The following is a 14,476-nucleotide window of genomic DNA, read 5'->3' as shown; positions in this document are numbered from 1 at the left end:
CTATCAATGTCTTTCTCTACTGTGCTGCCCAGGGAGGTACAGGGTGTACTATCCCAAGTGCTGCAGCAGGTCAGGGACAAGGACAGTTCTCCCACTCTCATGATCCTTGGGCCTGCCACAGGTGGCAAGGGGGTAAGGAGGCTATCTTTCACGTGTCCATGCCACTGTACAGAGGATATGTGGCAGGGCCAGTAGTCTCATGTTCATACCCTCAGGACAGTCTCACCTGAAACTCTCACAACCAGTACCAGTGTTACCTTGCTTTCTATGCAAGGTGACAGGCCAGTTTTCCGAGTACTGTAGCTGTCTAGGAGTGGAGTCAGCTCTTCTGATCTTACATACTCAGGGTCAGCTCTCCCATGTTGCCCAGGAGAGGGATGGGACCAGTTCTTCACTCTCTCTTTCTCCTTCTTTCTCTTCTATTTCTCCACCACTTATGTGGCTCTCAGGGTCTCTTAATGTCTGAAATATACCAGGCAGGGGTCATCTCAAGCTAGTTCCCCGTCTGGTACCAGACTGGTGGTTGTCTCTGGCTTGATGATTTTAGAGAATGTTAGGCAACTAATCATTCAAGTGTTCACAGGTCAGAACATTGAGCATAAAAATAGCCTCTCTCCTCTCTGCCACCTATTGACTCATGTGTGAACAGCAGCCATACCTGCAGTGCTGCTGGTAGTGATGAGAAACACTAATTTTTAATGAAAAGATTCACACTAGCACATGGCGATCATGGAAATAATAATTTACAATTGCATGTACATTTGATTTATACTACCATGATTGTTACTGGTGGTGTAGCCTTGCCCATCAAATGACTGTGGTCCCAGGATAATTGATGTCATGTTCTAAATATCAAAGTTTGTACAGTACTGCAAATGTTAAAATACTATATAGAGTAATAAACCTATATCTTTGGTTGGGCACCTTATGTTCTCACAAACCTGTGACATTGCTGTGTTGCTAGACACAAAGGGACAATAGTGACAAACTATTTGCAAATTGTTTTTGTTGTTGTGTTTGTTTATTTATTTATTTTACATCAAAAACAGAGCTTTCCCTCTCTCCTTACTTCCCATACCCTCTTTCTCCCCTCCCCTCCCCCATCCACTCTTCTCTTTCTTTCTTAGAGAAGAAGAGTTCTTTCATGGATATCAACCAGCCTTGGCATATCAAATTGCAATATACTAGGTGCATCTTTTCTTACTAGGCTAGACAAGGCAGCCTAGCAACAGAGTGAGAGATAGACCCTGCTCCTGCTATTAGCAGTACCATGTAAAGACCAAGCTGCATATCTGTTACATGTGTGTAGGGGGCCTAGGTCCATTCCATTCATGTTCTCAGGTTGGTGGTTAATTCTCTGTGAGCCCCACTGGGCCCAGGTTAGTTGATTCTGTAGGTTTTCTTTTTGTACTTAACCTCTCTTCCTCTTTCCTCCTCATCTTCCACACAATTTTCCGAGTTCTGCATAATGTTTGTCTGTAGATCTCTGCTTTGATTCCCTTAGCTCCTGGACAATGTCTTTCAGATGACAACCAGCTCCTGTCTGCAAGTATAGGAGAATGTCATTAATAGTGGCAGAAGTGGGCTCTCATGACATGGCTCTCAAGTAGGCCAGTCCCTAAATTTCTTCTCCATTTTCATCCCTGCACATTTTGTAGTCAGGTAAAAATGTGGTGGAAGGTTTTGTGACTAAGTTGATTATCCCATCCCTCCATTAGAAATATTGCCTGGTTACAGGAGGTGGTCATTTCAGGTTCCATATTCCCCATTGCTAGGAGTCTTAGCTAAGTTCACCCTCATAGAATACTAAAAGTTTCCAGTGACCTATGTGTCTAGCTCATTCCCCAAAACCTTCCCCACTGATTCTAGTTCACTCCCTCTGCCTTCTGCAGAGTTGAGCCCTCCTGTTCCCCTCCTCATTTCCCCTTCAATCCAGTTCCCTCATTCTATCCACCTCTGATGAATATCTACTGTATTTTCACTTCTTAGTGAGATTTAAGCATCCTCTTTTGGGTCCACATATAGACAGTTTATTTTTGAGAAAGAAGCCAAAATGATGCAATGGAAAAAATAAAGCATCTTCAATAAATGTTGCCGGTCTAATTTGATGTCTCCATGTAGAATAATTCAAATAAGGGTGTATCTATCCCCCTGCACAAAACTCAAGTACAAACAGATCAATATTAGTTAAGGAAATTGGTCTGGAATTCTCATTCTCTGTTGAATCTCTATGTGGTTTGGTTATCAGGGTAACTCTAGCCTCATAGAATGTGTTTGGCAGTGCTCCTGTTTCTGTGTTGTGAAATAGTTTGATGAGCATTGTTATTAGATTTTCTTTGAAAGACTGGTTGCATTCAGTGCTAAAACTATCTGGGCCAGTGTGTTTGTTTGTTTGTTTGTTTGTTTTTGTTTCCAGTTGGGAGACTTTTAAAATCTGTAAGACAGTTTCTATTTTCTAATATCTATTTAATTCTTTTAATCTGATCTTGATCTAACTTCGTTAAGTGGTATCTATTAAGAAGACCACTCACTTCGTGTAGATTTTCCAATTTGTGGAATACAGGTTTTTCAAATAAGACCTAATAATTGTTTTGATTTCCTTAGTATTTGTTATTTTCCTGCTTTTCTTTTATGATTTTGTTTATTTGGATATTCTCTCTCTGGTTATTGGTTAGTTTGATTAAGGGTTTGTCTATCTTGGTGATTTTCTCAAAACAAACAAACAAGCAAAAAACAAAAACACACTAAAAACTCTTCTTTTTATTGATCTCTTGTATTCTCTTTATTTCCAATTTATTGATTTAAGCACTGAGTTTATTTTCTGTCATCTACTCCTCTTGGGTGTGTTTGGTTCATTTTCTTCTAGAGTTTCAAGTGTCCTGTTAAGTTACTAGTTTGAGATCTCTCCAATTCTTTTATGAAGACAATTAGTTTCGTGACTTCTAGCACCACTTTCATTGTGTCCCATAAGTTTGGGTTTGTGCATTTGGTTTTTGTTTGATTTTGTTTTTAATTCTAGAAATTCTTTAATTTTTTTCTTTCTTTTGTTCTGACCTGGTCATCATTGAGTAGAGGGTTGTTCAGTTTTTGTGAGTTTGTAGGCTATTGTTTATATTCTTGTTGAATTCCAGCTTTAATCCACGGTGTTCTGATAAGATACAAGGGGTTATTTCACTTTTTTGTATCTGTTGATGCTTGTTTGGTGAATGAATATAAGGTCAATTTTGGAAAAGGTTCCTTGCGATGCTGAGAAGAACTGCATTCTTTTGTGTTTGCAGGCCTTCTGGAATGTAGGTGGAGTTCTCTTTGTTGCCTGAGAATTTCATGAAGTCATTGTTTTTAATAGCTGAGTATTATTCCATTGTGTAAATGTAGCATATTTTCTGTATCCTTTCCTCTGTTGAGGGACATGTGGGTTGTTTCCTGCTTCTAGCTATTATAAATATGGCTGCTGTGAACATCGTGGAGCATGTGTCCTTATTACATGTTAGAGCATCTTCTCAGTATTCAATCTCTTTCTAACCATGGATTGTGTTTCCCCATTTGACATATGTATACATATTATTTATCTTTTTCAATTACCAATTAGTACCTTAGAGAGAAAGCTTCCTGTTTTGTAAAGATCATTAATAAGTTTAAGATGAAGCTGGATAAAGTTATGACCATTAGTTAAAAATGGAACATGAGATATGGCAGAACTCTGAATTTCCTGAGGAGGGCTAAAACCAAGGACCCCAAAATAAAAAGAATAACATTTTATCCTAATTATAAATGAATCTGTCCTCTAACATATACAGCTACACTCTTGGAAGCAGATTAGTTGTATATTATTTGCACAATCTTAATGATCACCAAACACATAATGGTAGATATTACACAATAATATAAAGTTTTTACTCATGTCAAAACTTTATTTCCTGAATTCTTATTAGTTTTATTCACATTTATTCTTTACTTAACAGATTTGCATGATATTTTTCATCTCTCGTTTTAAATTAACAATTGGGTTCTCATTGATTTAATGGGTATGTGTTTTAAATGCTGGATAACTGTGCAGACTTTATATTGATAAAACCAACAAAAATATTTATTGTGTTAACCCTTCAGTATGCTTTTGTTCTTATTGAAAATAATTATTTGCCATGTATAATGCACAGACTTGAAAATATCATCCAGAGCGAGGTAACTCAGTCACAAAAGAACACACAGTATGCACTCCCTGATAAGTGGATATTAGCCCAAAACTATGGAACACCCAAGATTCGATTCACAGACCATATGAAGCCCAAGAAGAAGAAAGACCAAAATGTGGATGCTTCAGTGCTTCTTAGAGGGAGGAACAAAATAGTCACAGGAGGAAATATGGAGACAAAGTGTGAAGCAGAGACTGAAGGAAAGGCCATCCAGAGACTACTCCATGTGGGGATAAATCTCATATACAGTCACCAAAAACTGACTCTATTGTAAATGTCAGGAAGTGCTTGCTGACAGGAACCTGATATGGCTGTCTCCTCAAAGGCTCTGCCAGAGCCTGACAAATACAGAGGTGCTTGCTTGCAGCCAAACATTGTACTGAGTGTGGGGTCCTCAATGGAGGAGTTGGAGAAGGAACTGAAGGAGCTGAGGGGATTTGCATTCCCATGGGGGGAGCAACAGTGTCAACTGGCAAAGTCTCCCCAGTGCTCTCGGGGATGGAACCACAAACCAAAGAGTCCACATGGAGCGACTCATGGCTCTGGCTGCATCTGTGATAGAGGATGGCCTTGTTGAACATCAATGGGAGGAGCAACCCTTGGACCCGAGGGTGTTCAATGTCGCAGTGTAGGGGAATGGCAGGAAGATAAGACATGGGTGGGTGGGGGAGCACCCTCATAGAGACAGGAGGAGGGAGGTTGAGATAGGGAGTTTCCAAAGGGAAGACATGGAAAGGGAAAAACATTTTTGAAATGTGAATAAAGAAAATATCCAATTTAGTAAAATTAATTGGGAAGTATCTGTAAAAAGTTTTTTAGGAAACACAGAAATAAGTATTGTTGAATTTGCAGTTCCAAAAAAATGCAAATAATGAGCAAAAGTTACTATTTTGCCAAACAATTATGCCATTAAGATTGTGTTACATATTGCAAGGAAAAGACAAGAATAATTACTATAAGCATAGATCTTATAATGGACTGTTACTCAAAGTAAACCTTTACATTTAGTATACAGGCATAGCATTATGACTTTTATATTCGTTCTTTTATTTTTATTTTACTGGATAATTTTTTTAATCTACATTTCAAGTGTCATCGCCTTTCCTGGTTCCCCTCTGCCCCTGGAAATCCCTTTTCCCTTCTCGTCTCACCTGCTTCTATGAGGGTTTTCTCCCACCCACATACTCACTCCTGCCTTCCTGCCCTCGAATTCCCCTACACTGGGGCATTGAGTCTTCACAGGACCAACGGCCTCTTCTCACATTGATGTCTGATAAGGCTGTCCATCCTGTCCTCTGCTACTGGAGAGGATGGGAGCCATGCATCTGGAGCCATGGGTTCCTCCATGTGCACTTCTAGGAGCTCTGGGGGCTCTGGTTGGTGGATATTATTGTTCGTCCTATGGGGCTGCAAATTCTTTCAGCTCCTTCAGTCTCTTCTCTAACTTCTCCATTGAGGACCCCATTGGAGACCCTGTGCTCAGTCTAATGGTTGACTGTGAGCATCCCCTCTGTATTTGTCAGGCTCTGGCAGAGGTTTTCAAGAGACATCTATATCAGGCTCCCGAGAAACACAATAATTGAGGATCAGGATTTATGTTATATATGTTATATAAATGTATATATATATATATATATATATATATATATATATATATATATATACACACACACACACACATATATATGTGTGTGTGTGTCTTTGTGTGTGTTTGAATTTTAAACTGTTATATTACTGAAAGACAAACTTAAATATATACCAAGATTATCCCATGTACAAAATTTATCCCCTTTCTCTTATATCTTTGAACTGAGTTCTTAGCCTATGTAGGAAACCTAGAAATATGTCAAGGACCTCCTTCAATACTGTATATATGTTCAAGAAGGAGAAAATAATTGCATTTTAGTACTTAGGTGCATTTTTTTCACCTTGATGCTCTTAAGTGGCACTTCAAAAAATAATAAGTGCTCAGTAATTGGGTGTGTGAGTGTATGTTATGTGAATGCTTTATTTAATTAATAAATTATTTTTATTTAATGCTTTATTTAATTAGAATTTTGTTAAATCTGCTCTTCAAATGTTTTAAGATAACTGAACAAGTTTTACATCCTTTGTTTATACCTCACTTAAAGTATTTCAACATCTCAAAAAATCCACATCTATCATCTGCCACTCATAATTTTTCTTGTAACCTTCAACACATAATGTTAGCATTCTCTATGTATTATTTGATTGTGAATATTGGTATAATACAATCTGTGACTGTTTTGTAACTGACTCCTTGAGCATAACATAATTTTCATGTACAGTCTTGTTGTGAGCTACATATCTAATTTCTTTATATGGCTTAGGAAAATTCCACTATGTGGATTTATAACATTTTATATATCTATTTATCATTTGATATTTTCTTTTAGTCTTTGCTATTATGTGAATAATGAAAAATCATTTTCATGAAATGGTATTAGTATATATTCATTGTACATAATAATAGGTTTTAAAAGGGATTTTCATAAATCACATCACATAATTTTATCATATTTAGCCTGTACAGTGTACTTTTTGGGTTTCTCCTGCACCCATCTAAGCTCCTTCATCATTCCAGCAGAGTTTGAGTCTTTTTTAATGCCATACACATTACTGACTTTACTTCCTATATAATATGAGGATCCACAATGAGAGGAAGAGTTTGTTATTTGTCTTTCTGTGTCTGAATTATATTGTTTAACAGGACAATCTCTGATTATATCTATTCTACGGTGAATAATATAGTTTTATTATTTTTGATTACTAAAATTTTATTACATATGTTTATATAATGTTAAATGGAGTAAAATATAATAAATATTACATAATATTCTCTTGCCAGACACCTAGGGCAATTACCAGACACATAGATCTATAAACAGTGTTGTAACAAATACCATAACAAATATCAAATACAAATAACAAAAGTACAGATGCCTCTGTGCCATGTGCATTTGGTGGCCTTCAGATGAATACTGAGCAGTCATATAGATGGGTCATGTGGTTGTGTGTTTTATTTGTTTGAGAAAACTTTGTAATTTTTCTCCACAGTGGGTATCACAACTGACAATTGTATAATCAATGTAACAATGTTTCCTTTGTACTGAGATTTTTATCATAATTTCTCATTTGTTTTCTTAGTAATGGCTATTTTTTTTCCTTGCTGATGTGATTTAGAATCTCCGTTCTATTTAAATGTGCTAAGGCTCTCATTATTGGAAAGTGACTTATAGGATCAACATATTGGTTGGATTTCACTTTTAAATCTTTTTATTGGTTAAGTTGAAAAATTTTTGTCATTCCAAATGTACTGGATTGGAGTAGGGAGGGACATCATTTCTCTTTATTAGAATAAAGGCATGACTCATGTGCTTACAGTGTACTGGGTATGGACTTGGTTATATTCTGAAAGTGGAACGCTAACTCCACTCATAGCTTCTAGATAGGCTGAATATGCACAAAAAATTATCATACTCCATTTAACAATGATTCCCTTACTACTTCAATAATTTTTGAGGAAAATAACAGTGTATAATGATTGTCTTAGATATTAGTTATTGAGTTAAGAATTGAAAGGAAAAGGAGTCAAGTAATAACAGGTGTAAGTATGAGAGCAGAAGGAAATATGGAGGAGAAAGAATAAATAAAAAATAGCACTTGGGATAGAGGCAGGGTAAACAGAGTTCAGAGATCGGTGAACTACGGAGAAGCATAAAAAAATAAAACAAGGCTGGGTGAGGGTACAAAGTAAAAATAACTTAGGAATGGAAGGAAATCACATGAGTTATAGGTAAAAAAAATAAGAGTGAGGAAAATCTAATAAAATAAGTAAACAATCAAAGATATGTACCATAATGCCTAACCAAACAATACAAGAAGTAAAACAGAATAATTAAGACATATTTATGAATAACTGAATATTTTAGAAATCCAAAAGTGACAGAGATATAACAAAATATAACAACACTCACTATTCCTTCCTGAGTTGGGGTTAACGCTTTTATACTTGAAATGTTGGAATACTTGTGATATAATTGAAATGAGCAAACTGTCCTTAAGGAATGCCAGCTTTGGGTGTGTTCAGATCTAACCTGTTAAAGCATATTGTTCAGTGTGCAGTGTCAGAGTGAGGTATAAAAGGGCTATTTTTAGGATTGAAAAGCTACCCTGATATTAGTAGGGCAGGCTTTCCCTTAGGACGTTTCCTACTTCAATGTTGACAATCCTGGGCTATGTCCCGCTCCCCACTGTTTTCCTTGTGTGCTGGATAGTCATACTCCTCTCGCATGAACTTACATCCTTGCCTTCAATGTGGTCAGGCTCATGTTTTTAGTCAACCTTTCAGCAGATATGTTCATCTTACTCGTTCTGAGGTTGTCTGTTTGTTAGTGTCTCTGGTCTTGAATTCTGTGAGATGACTCCAGGTCAATCCATTCATGCAATGAGGCTGTGCACATGGTTTTATGGTTCTCAGTTTTTGGTACTGTTTGTAGTGAGGAGGTTTAGAAAAGAAGTTGTGGCAAATTTTCTCTCTCTTTCAGTGTTCTTCCAAGCAAAGCGTCTCTCTGGATCTTCCCTGTCAAAACACTTTAGGTAGCGAAATGGGATGCTGAGCCCCAAGTTACCTCAGCTTCTGCTTTAAGAGGCTTGTGGATCTTTAAAGTGTTTGTTTTGATTGTCTTTGCTTTAGAAATTTAGAGTAAGGATCCTGTGGGTAGGGTGGCTGGAAATGCAGAAAGTTCCTCCAGGCGGGAAATTAGGCACTGTGGCTGTGGCTATAGCGGCTCACTAAAGGCCTTCCACATGGCAGGCCCCAGAAGACACGTAGAGTCCCTGAGTTTAAGAGATTTATTTTTATGACAGATGGTAGTTGAATCTGGATGTGCACCCACATCCAGGATGTGCATCCTCCCTCCCCCCCCTCTCCCAAATCAGGGCAGACCTGAGTTAAATAGGGAGGGAGAAAGAGGGGAGGGTCTTGGGGAAGAATGTTTAATTGGCTATGCCCTCTGGACTTCAGGTATCTTAGTATGTAAATCTCTTGAGGCAGAGGCCTGTAGTCATGCCCTCTACCTGTGCCCTTTGGGAGGGGCTGCATCCTATGTTAATGGAGCAGGTTAATGGAGTTCTATGCCACGTGTTAGGAGCCTGGATTCTGGGAGCATGGTGAAATAGATGCTTGTCCCTTGCAGGATCTCCAGGCTACTTCCAGCCGGTGCTTCTACCAAAAACCAAGACCCCTTTCACGCCCCTACAGGATCCTCCTCTTCCTTCCTGAGCCTTCAAGTGATCAGGTAGTTTATTTTCTTATATGTCAGCATGTCTGTAGTTCATCTAGCCCCCTATGATCTGCTGATAACTGTAGTCCTCTGGAGTCTTTAAGTTGTATTTGATATTTAATCTCAAATGGGGGTTTCTACCCTGCCTTTGACCACTCATTTCCTGGATAAGAAAACACAACCTTTATACTTATAATAAGCTTTAATCAGCACTAGAGCTGGACAGATATCTATCCTCAAAGTTATTAGATTCTACTTCTCCATCAATAACCCCAAATTATTACTAGTCATGTCCCTTCTGGACAGTTTTTTTTTTTTTTTTTCTTTTTTTCCCGAGACGGGGTTTCTCTGTGTAGTCCTGGTTATCCCGGAACTCATTCTGTAGACCAGGATGCCCTCGAACTCAGAAATCCTATGGTGTCTAACCTATGGTGTCTTCTCCTCTTGCCACAATCTTTTCTCTCATCCTCTTTGTTCTCCTCAGACTCCAAGCTTGTGATCCCCAAACCTCACCTGCCTCATTTGTGCCTAGTAGGCATCTTTATTTACCAATCAGAGCTAACTTGTGGGGCAAGGTCACATAGTGTCACTTGGGTCTACATGTGGATTGCCTGTCCCTGCGGACAACCAGGTCTTGGGAGCCAGCCTTTAGCAGTATAATAATATAAGGAAAAGACCAAACTTAATACCTTTCCACACTAATAACCCTTTTCTGATCCATATTATCATGTGTTTTCTTTATACATTTGTAGAGGTATCAGAGATGTTTCCTGGAAGTGATAGGCACAATCATTTCTTACATGGTAAAGAATAAAATCCCATATCCGTTTTCCATTAGTCTTCTCTGTGTATATTTTTGTCAGGTATTTTATTATGTAGGGTATGCCTAGATAGTCAAGGTTAAGACTTAGGCATTTTTAAAGTATATGACCAATATGCATTTTAATATTCTTGCCTAATTCTGCTAGTTTCCCTTTATGAAAAATATGTTATTATGAAGATTGAGTGAATACATATTAAAGCATTATCATAAAAATAATGCATAGTTACAAAATCAAACAAGACATGTATTATAATGAACACTACTTGTTTATTACAACTTGAAGAGGAGGAATTAGAAAAAATACTAAATCTAGGAAGTCTAGGAGCACTCCTTAAGAACAATATGATTGCACACAGTATTCACTACTTTAAAGATGTGTGAAATTTGACAAAGCATTCTTATTGATGCAAGACAAAACTAAATTGGATTCTTGACTATTCTTATAAATATTTGAATGGTTCTAGAGATACTAATAAATCTTTGTGCCTCAATTTCCCTGACATAAATTTGAAATATAATGTCCATATTATGTATTTATTTTAAAATGCCTTAAAATTTCAGTGTAATGGCATGTAAAGCTGTAAAACGCCTGAAGGAAATCTGATATATTTAATGCACTTGGTGTAAATTGCTTTACTTTAGACCCCATTTCCTTCTTTTATAACACATCAATTATGAATAAAACCCCAGCATTTAGCACCATGACAAGAATATACTCAAAATTTACGAATTGAGTGAATGATAGTTATTTATGAATATATTATTTCAGTTTCTAATTTTTGGTACTTGAGATGACAACTCTATTTGTTTTGTTACATACAAACAAGCCCTTGCACCTGAATAGGTAATGATGCTTTTTTTTTTTTTGATCTTGGGATTTCTGTATATATTTATGATTTCAACCCCACAATTGAGGACGATATGTGAATTGATAAAGATTTGCCAAAATATTTATTCTTTAATGGAAATATCAGTGTATATAGGGATCCTCATAAACTGTAAAAAATTAGGGTTTTCCTTTCTCAATAAAAAATGGATTGTGTTTATGGGGGGTGGGTTGTATGAGACACCTTATCACATTTTAAATTTTGTGCTATTGCAGCTGCGATTTAATAACTACTATGGATATCCCATGAAATTTATAACATCACACTTTTGTTTGTTCTGTGCTATATCACTTACTCTCATGTACAAATGTCTACCTTAAAATTTTTTAAATAAATTACTTCCTATAATATGAATAGAACAGAATATAATAAATGGGAAGAATTAAATTGAAATTTATTGATAGAGGTTTAAATGTGAAAATATGGTTATTTATAAGTAATTAGTATCCTTGGGTTGCAGATATACTTTAGTGATAGATTTTCTGATTAGCATGTCTGAGATATGACTGTATTTTCATATACTCATAAAATTCACAAAACTACACAGTCTTACCAAGCTGTATTTCCAAAAATACAGGCTGCAGTCATCTTTACCAGTGCTGTTACTTAGTAGAGATTTCAGTCGGTCATTGTCCACTAAGTTCCATTCAAATAAGATGGTCTTTATAATGTTAGTGATGTTACATACCATATCGTAAAGTTGGGTAGGCATAGTATTATTCTATCATCAAATAGAAATGTTTCCCTCATGTTTCTTAGGGATAGAGTCCATAATAGTGAGGGTAGCCTAGCAGTAGGCAGGCTGGGAGGCAGAAGCAGGAATCTGAAGTGTCAGATCTCATCTGTGCATAAGAAGCAGAGTGAAACCTTGAAGTAAGGTAAGCATCTGAACCCTTAAATTTGGCCCCTATTGTGTTCTTTCCTCTACAAGTCTCTATGTCTGAAGAGATTGCAAATTTGCCACATGGAGCCCCCAACTGAGTAACTGGTGTTGTAATACATGAACCTCTGGGGGGGGTACACTTCCTATTCAAGCCACATTGGAAGGATTTATGTTTTGGAGGCCAGAGATATAGTCCTATTTGTAACCCCTAGATGAGTACTGACAGTCTGGCTACCTGTACTTCAAAATGTCAAATCACATGGACATAGGGTTTTTGTGGATAAAAATAATCTTAAAAGTGAAAATACTGAACAAGATTATCCCTTTAACTTATACAGTGGGTGTTCTTATGACAAGATGGTAGGAGAGATTACCGTGGATACATCGAGGCAGAGACAGGTTATGTTCTCACAAACAATGACAGAACAGAATCTTATGATCTTGGAAAAGACAAGGAAGTGTCCACACTGGAGGGCTAGAAGAGCACAGCTCAGCCAACATGTTATCTGAGAAGTTTAAGATCCAGAACTGTGAGAGAATAAATTCCTGCTGTTTTAAGCCTTTTTGTTTATATTAGTTTGTCTTCACATCAAAGGCTAAGGAATATATATGCTATAAGGAAATATATTTTAGAAGTGATTAAATGTTAAGTAATTTGCCTTTCTTTTCTATGAAATAATGATAGGAAAATACTACATAAAAGGTAAGCCTTCTCTGGTCTGAGTAATTCTAGTGTCTTCTTCAGAATGCTAACATGAATTCTTTTCTTTCACTTACTAAATGGAAGCAAGAATAGCATATCTTAAGTTAAACATTGCAGATTTTAGAATCATCTACAGAAATCTATGTGTTTTTGAAATTTTTAATCCTAATCCAGAGTTTCTACCACACCACTGACCCTTAAGTTCCCAGATAAAAGATACACAACTTTTATTATTTGAAATAAGCTTTATACAGCAAAAGAACTGGATATATAGCTACCCTCTATGTGGTTAGAATCTACTTTCCTATAAATAACTTCAAGTTATTACTTACTATGTTTCATCTGGGTTACTCCTAACTTCAATCAGCCAGCACTTGTGGCCAGGTTTTCTTGATTCTTAACCCATAGCATCTCTCTCTTCTTTCTTCACCTTCTTCTTCTCCTTATTGTTCTCCTCTGACCCCAATCCTAGTAGTTCTAAACCTCACCTATGTCTCCTCTCAGCCTTTGTCTGTCAGCTTCCTTACTTCCCAATCAGAAATAACATGAGGTCAAGCTCACATAGTGTCACGTGGATTTAGTTCTGGACTCTCTAGTCTCTAGGGCAACCAGATGTTGCAGCCGACACTTAGAATACAATAACCAGTAAAAGACTAAAACCTCAACAGTGATGGGCATCACTGTTCTACCTGGGAACAGTGGGTTCCCAGGTAGAAGTGACTGGCTACAAAATTTAGACGAATATGTAAGTTTACATGGTCAAAAATAAATTGAGTCATTTTCCTTATCCTGCCTGTCCATCTACTAATTATCTAATGGGAAAAATACCAGTGTGTCTATAGTCCACTAAATAAAAAAGCATTTTCATTACTGATGTACTACTCTAGGACTAAATTCAATATGCACAGGCAAATTACTGTGTTTTCATCAGTAATTTTTTGAAAATATTCTGCTAATTTTGAAGATAATCTTTTCTAATTGTCAATACTTGTGAGTATTTTCTAAGCTATTTAAAGTTACTAGAAAATGTTTGGTTGAGAATAAGTTGATAAAATGATTTTACAAATTCTATCAGTTGAGAAACTTTCTTCTTATGTTTCAGGCAAAATTCTTTCTGAAACTATTCTAAGCATCAGGTTAAGTCAAATTCATAAATTCTTCTTGGTTACTTTTTATGCACAACAAATTTGGTAAGAAGTAATTAGGAATCATGGATATGATTCATCTAAATTATAGAAATGAAAATCAAAGCAATGGCTGGTACAGAAATTTATTTTCTGAAAGTCATAATTGCAGGTAAAATTGACAGAAACTTTCTTTCAATGTTGAAATTGTCAGTCATGATAATTTTGTTGTTATTGAGAGCCATAAAGCATCTACTATATTATTCCACTTACTTAGTGTTATCTTTTACTGTTACCTGGAGCTCTGCAAATAATAATAATAATAATAATAATAATAATAATAATAATAATAATAATAATAATAAAATAAATAAAAAGAGACCAGTCTGCAAAAATTAGAAAAGCAGTACAAAAGAGCCCTTCCTTAGTTTTTGTTGGTTCTTATTTCCTCCTAATCCAGTGAGGATGTCAGAGACTCTTCTTAATTGCCTTCACACTTTATGCATTTTGTTACCTCAGAGAACCAGTGAGAATAGAGACTTGTTGCTTTTATGATA

At 36.4% G+C, this 14,476-nt stretch overlaps 1 non-coding gene across 1 annotated transcript; it reads right to left on the bottom strand.

Moving 5' to 3' along the window:
* Positions 1-549: 549 nt before the first annotated feature.
* Positions 550-677, bottom strand: LOC117718331 (small nucleolar RNA SNORA17). The gene has a single exon (XR_004608027.1). It is a non-coding gene; the product is annotated as a small nucleolar RNA SNORA17 (small nucleolar RNA).
* Positions 678-14,476: the final 13,799 nt, after the last annotated feature.

This window comes from Arvicanthis niloticus, chromosome 12 (genome assembly GCF_011762505.2).
Source record: "Arvicanthis niloticus isolate mArvNil1 chromosome 12, mArvNil1.pat.X, whole genome shotgun sequence".
NCBI classification, from domain to species: Eukaryota; Metazoa; Chordata; class Mammalia; order Rodentia; family Muridae; genus Arvicanthis; species Arvicanthis niloticus.
Note: the sequence above shows the minus strand (reverse complement) of the source record. Positions and strands in the feature narration are given on the sequence as shown.